Source organism: Trachymyrmex septentrionalis, unplaced genomic scaffold (assembly GCF_001594115.1).
Source record: "Trachymyrmex septentrionalis isolate Tsep2-gDNA-1 unplaced genomic scaffold, Tsep1.0 scaffold22, whole genome shotgun sequence".
NCBI lineage: Eukaryota > Metazoa > Arthropoda > Insecta > Hymenoptera > Formicidae > Trachymyrmex > Trachymyrmex septentrionalis.
The window spans coordinates 3,537,568-3,543,487 of record NW_017305375.1 but is presented as its reverse complement, the minus strand read 5'-3'; the positions used below and the strand labels follow the sequence as shown (position 1 = coordinate 3,543,487).

The following is a 5,920-nucleotide window of genomic DNA, read 5'->3' as shown; positions in this document are numbered from 1 at the left end:
GATGTACAAATAAGTTCGTATTCATACCTTATTTTTACCAATATAAATTGCGAGCATTTAGCATACAGTTTATGTTTCTGCATGTACTGTATAGAATTTCAGAAATAAATCCATATCCACGCGCACATTTATCGATAAAACTGAAATATATGGAAATATATTAAGATATAAACCAGAATATAAATATTTTTTGCAATAAATTCTTTATAGTGTTTTAAAGATGCTCATCAATAATATTAAGTTGCTTGTCAATTCAATTTATGATATTATGTACTCCAGCCTACAGCTGTGTTTCAAAATATAAATAATTAGTGAGAAGTTTGCTTGAACTGGAAATTGTAAGATTAACAAAAAAAAAATATTATTAAATACCAAGACACTCTTTGACTAAATAGGCGTTTTATTTGTGTTAAATGTTTTCAGTCAATTTTCGTCTAATATATCGTTTAAAATATAAATACCTCGTATCTAAAAATTGAGCTAAATACACATCTAAAAATAATTTTTATCATCAAAATATTATGAAAAACTTTCAAACTTAACGAGTAAAAAGTTTTATAGCAACTAATTTAAACATTCTACATAATTATTCTAATAGCATGACAAAATTATTTCAGACAGAGATCCAGCTAAATTTTAGATACTTCATTGAAACTATTTGTTTCATATAAAACTCCGCTTATGCTCCAAATTATAATCCTTCTTGCAATTCGATTCATTGTTTGGAAAAATATTTGACATACAGCCGTAATTTTCTATTTGTTTGTGCGTCCCGCAAGAGATGCAATAGCCATGCTTCTGCTATTATATCATTGCGTTTTGCGCAGTTTAGGTATATTTTGCGTATCGCCCATGTTGACAGAATCGCATTGAGTCTTCGAAGGTACGCTCTTTTATTACGATGCATCTTCCGATCTTTCACAGCGATGGCTGTTTGCAAAATTCATACGCGAGCTCTCGCACAACACCGTGTACGGTCGGTCTCTCCGCCTTATTCCTCTGGAAATCGATGCGACGCGAGTTTGAATCGCAGTTGTTAGCATACACCGCCTCGCCGTTCTCTCGAATCGGCGCATCGTTCAATTCCTACAAAGTCTCATCTATTTCCGAATACGTCAATCGCCATCCTGCCCGCAAGGATGGAGGATTCCGGATGGAGCGAGTGGCAGCGCTTCGTGATCCTGAAATAAATCTGGTCGAGGGCCGTTAAATATAGAGAGCGACCGACGACGAACGTTCCGACAATCGTGCATCGACACGACGACGTCGCGCTTTAACGAGAAGTGTTGATCGCCGCGCGATTAAACGTCTCATCTTCGACGTAATTTTTATCGTCATTGGAAATGAAATGAGATCTCCGTCCCAAAAGACTTTCCCCGCACGGATGCGCCGAAGGAGAACGAAGCGATTTATGGCCGCCACACGATTCTGTATTCAGTCATCATACTCAGAGCTCTATCTTACGAATCGTATCGATTGGTAACGGCTTCTTCGTAAAAGGAGTTCGACGGTATTTTGTCGGTGGCGTGTTATCGACGTTTGTGTATCTCCGACCCCTTATTTATCACCCACAACTATTCTCGGGAGTAGAATTCCTTGTTAAGCGTATCTAACTCAGTGATCGATTATCCGAAGCGTCATCAAGAGATTTCACCTCGATTTTCGAATTGTAACAATCGGAATTGTGTTCATTAAATCTCGGTGTTCTGAAGAACTTTTATTAAGGGATTAAACTTTTTTATTGAATATCTACCAGTAATTGTTAGTATTTGTTTGTTATAGATATTTATTTTAAATTTGTATGAGAATTACAGTGCATGGATATTTGTATGGATTACGTTAATGTAATAGCATAAAATTAAAACTGATTTTGCATCGTTTTTACATGTCAATGTCAAATATCTAGAGCTACCCCACTCGATCATGATTCCCTGCCTGCTATAGATATCACCAAAACAAAATGTATAAAAATATATCTTATTAACCTGGAAGTAATCACCTAAATTTTGGTTTTTAAATAATCACAAGGTGTTTTCACATCTCAATTAAAATTACTTTTGAATAACATATGTTATTCATCGTTTTCCAATTTTTTAATATAATATTTGAAAATATAATAAATACAGAATCAATTACAATTTTTTGAAAAAAGTAATAAAAAGTCGAATAAATACATATTAAACGGAATAAAAACATTAATTGACAATATTTTTGAAAAATAAAGTTTTTAATTAAAATAACATTTTTTTATTGCGATTTTTTAGTAGAACTACATATTTAAAGGTTTATAAAGAATAGTTATTAAAAAAGAAAGAAAATATGTTAATCAATATTCATACAAAAAGTATTTTACAACAGTCTACATACATTTTCAACCCTGAGACGTAAAAATATCCCAAATGACTATTCCCACGTTATATTTATATGTATCCAAGAATTAAAAGTTTTTCTCACGAAAATGAATTTGCACGAGACAGACGAAATGAATAGATGAAGCGTTGGACAGAAGTCTGGTAACATTTTGGAAAAAGGAGATTGTGCGGCGATTAAAATTAATCGAAGGAGAAATGACATTTCTACCATTCGATTAAAAAGGATGGATTAACGCGCGATCGGTTATTCAAATCTATTTTCCGAATCACGTGCCCGATGGTACAGCTGGCTCGACGCACTCTCTCGAAACGAGTGTAAGCAGCGAGATTGAGTTTTGCGGAATCGCTCCTCGTTTACCGCGCAAAATCTCCATCAAATTCCATCAAGTTCGGCGATCGAGCGCAACGACTCGATGGCAACGTTATACCGCCGAAGACGAGGGGGCTCGCTCGTTCGCTCGTTCAGTCTATTTGTCACCGATTGATTTGATTCGCGGACGGTCGCGCGCTACCAGCCTCGCTCGATCTGCCAGAGATTAGGTCCGGCGGCATTCCCAAAATCCAGACGGCCGTAGAGTTATCCGGGCAATGCGACCTATCGAATCCGATCGAGCGCCTGCATTTCTCACGGCAGTAAAATCGAGCGTCAATAGTGCGGCCACGCCAACCTGAGTACGCGAGCAAATGTTTTATGCGTATCACTGTATGTACGTACGTGACCACCGGTGGTGGCGAAAATACAGAACAATATTTACTGCAAAATCCTTTATTAAGGATTTTGCTTTTTCTATCTTTTTCTATTTATCTCTCTTGTGGCTGCTATTTATTATTTTTCCTTCAAATTCTCGTTATTTTTTTATCTCTCGTACGTTTTATTATTTTACATATTCATCCATTATCCTATACAACATATATATCCATTATTTTACAACATTCGAGATTATCGCTGTATTTATTTCTCTGCGCGATAAAAATAATCGTATGTTTTTAATCGCGATTTGTAATTCGAAGATTTAGAAATATTTCATCTCTGATTGGAGGAGAGAGAGAGAAAGAGAGAGAGAAAGAGAGAGAGAGAGAGAGAGAGGATGTACGCTCATCATCAAGATGTGATGCAATATCCTTTGTTTTACAATCTGTCCTATTCAGTTTCTCTTTTCACCCTTTAACTTCCATCCGCCAGACTCACTTCCTTGTTCTGTTGTACTCTTTTGTCATTCTTTTCTTTAATATACCTCCATCGCTTTGTCTTCTCTGTTTTTGTCTCTTTCCTCGCACCAGCATTGTATATTGTCTCTCTTAAAGTCTCACAATCTCCGGCAATGTAGTTTCTCTCATAAAAACATAGGAATGTTACGATACGCCGATCTATCAAGTCTCTTCTTCATTTGTCGGAAACATTTTATTACATTTCGCTTCTAAGTCGCGCCATAAAGGAAATGACAATTTTCTCTCTGTATTTAGATATTATTTTATGATCGTTTCGAACAGAAGTAATGTATAAGTGTGGGAAAAGCAAAAGAGACAAGTGTGACTCAAGAAAGAAGTTGATAAAATTATCTTACTTTTTACAGGTGGCTGAAATAACGGCTACATGCAGCGTCGTGCGTTAAATTAACCGCATCAGGTTAATGTAATCAAGATCGCGTTCGGGAACCTTACCCAAAGGGTACCGAAAGCGGAATTAAATTTGAACTGGATGAAACGAGCCGCGAAGGACGTGAACTGGAAATGCCGGTGTACGCTGCTTTTTGCGCGTTGCGAGATGGCGAACACTCGCAAGTTAGATTAATCACGAGCGTTGCGTAAAAATGTAAATATAACGAGTACACAAAGGATGAACATGCCACATTCGTAATAATATTTTAAATTTCTCTTGCACTATCTACTAAAACTTGAATATTTGGATTAGTCACAAACTTCTATATATATTACACTAGTACGCTAACACCTAGTGAATTCACGGTAAAATGTGATGCTGGTAGTTATATTTACTGCAGTGGAATAAAATACCACATACTGGGTGTTTAAGATCATTGTAAAAGATGATATGTAATATACAGTAAGAACACATGCAGTTTAATCTAAACAAATAAAAGATAATAATGTTGATTTTAAACAAAAATATTGTCTACAATGTGTTGCATACTTGGTAATACTTGTTGCATACATTAAAATTTTACATCTTGTATATAATTTTTATTTCACACTAAATATGGCGCGCAGCATGACTTTATTATAAAAACAACACACACACACACACACACACACACACACACACACACACACACACACACACACACATATAATGTAAATGTTAATAGAAGTTTGTGAGATTAATATTCACCTAACCTACACAGAAAGAACAATTTTGCTGAATTTGCTGAAATATTTAAGAATTTAATTAAATATAGATCTGAAATAATTCTGTTAGATTAAAATAATCAAATTATGTACAATAGAAAAAAACTATTATGATGAGCAATGCTGCAAAAAATTTTAATATTTTGGCAATCAATTTGCGCGATCTACATAATTATTTTAATGGTTCAACAAAATTACTTTTATAAATTTATATCTAGATAATTTTTAGATATTTTAGTAAAACTGTTCTTTCAATGTAATAATTACATAATTTGTGGTATTAGTGATTTAATGTTTTATTAGACAATTGTTCTCAAAAAACATCCGTACACAATTATAAATTTGTTTAAGACATTAAACTTTACTTATTCGCGTTATGAAGCTTCAGGCATTAGCGTGTGCGTTTATGTACAGATAATTACTCCGCTCAAGATTTAAGATCTTCGATAAAGAGAAGAGACCATTAAGTAGCGGTAGGGAATTAACTAAACACGCGGTGTTGGTATTACACGGGTGCTCGTATTCAACTGTCCGCGTGTTTATTACGTCGAATATTGGGTACGTATCTGCAAGACGAAGAGAAGGGCGATTAGCGCAATCGAGGAATAGAGTGTCCCATTTACAATGGCTTTCATGGCTACGAGACAGCCTCGAGTGTCGAGGCTCTCGTAGATAGGATCATCCTCAGGATTTGGCAGCTGAAGGGGATCATGATAGCAAGGCCCCTTTATGTCGATTCGACAACAGCTCCAGGGTACCACTGGCGTCACATGATCGTCCTGCATGGCATACCTGCATCAAATTCCGTGTAAGATGCGCTCGCATACCGACAGTGCGATGCGACGTGCCGTAATATGAATGCCGCGGTACTTTGACCATGAATTACGATTTTTCCATATTCCACTATTCATGAACGTACGTTCTTTTCATCCTTTATACCGATAAGGTATTTTACAATGTGTAAGGTAATTTAATGTCAAGCAAAGCGATATTTTGTCAAACAATATGACTTCTTCAGAATCAACATTGTGGAAATATGTATATTTTGAAGTTTCTGTTCTTTAAATGATCATTTTCATAAACAAAATTAAATTACTTTTTAATTATAGGCGTAGCCGAGAGAGAAGGGAGTTAGAGCTTTAAATCTTTTCAAAATTTTTAATTTCTTTTTTTATTTTTGATTA

General features: G+C 35.3%; 1 pseudogene; it reads right to left on the bottom strand.

The window, feature by feature from the left end:
* Nucleotides 1-2,880: 2,880 nt before the first annotated feature.
* Nucleotides 2,881-5,521, bottom strand: LOC108748228 (annotated as a pseudogene).
* Nucleotides 5,522-5,920: the final 399 nt, after the last annotated feature.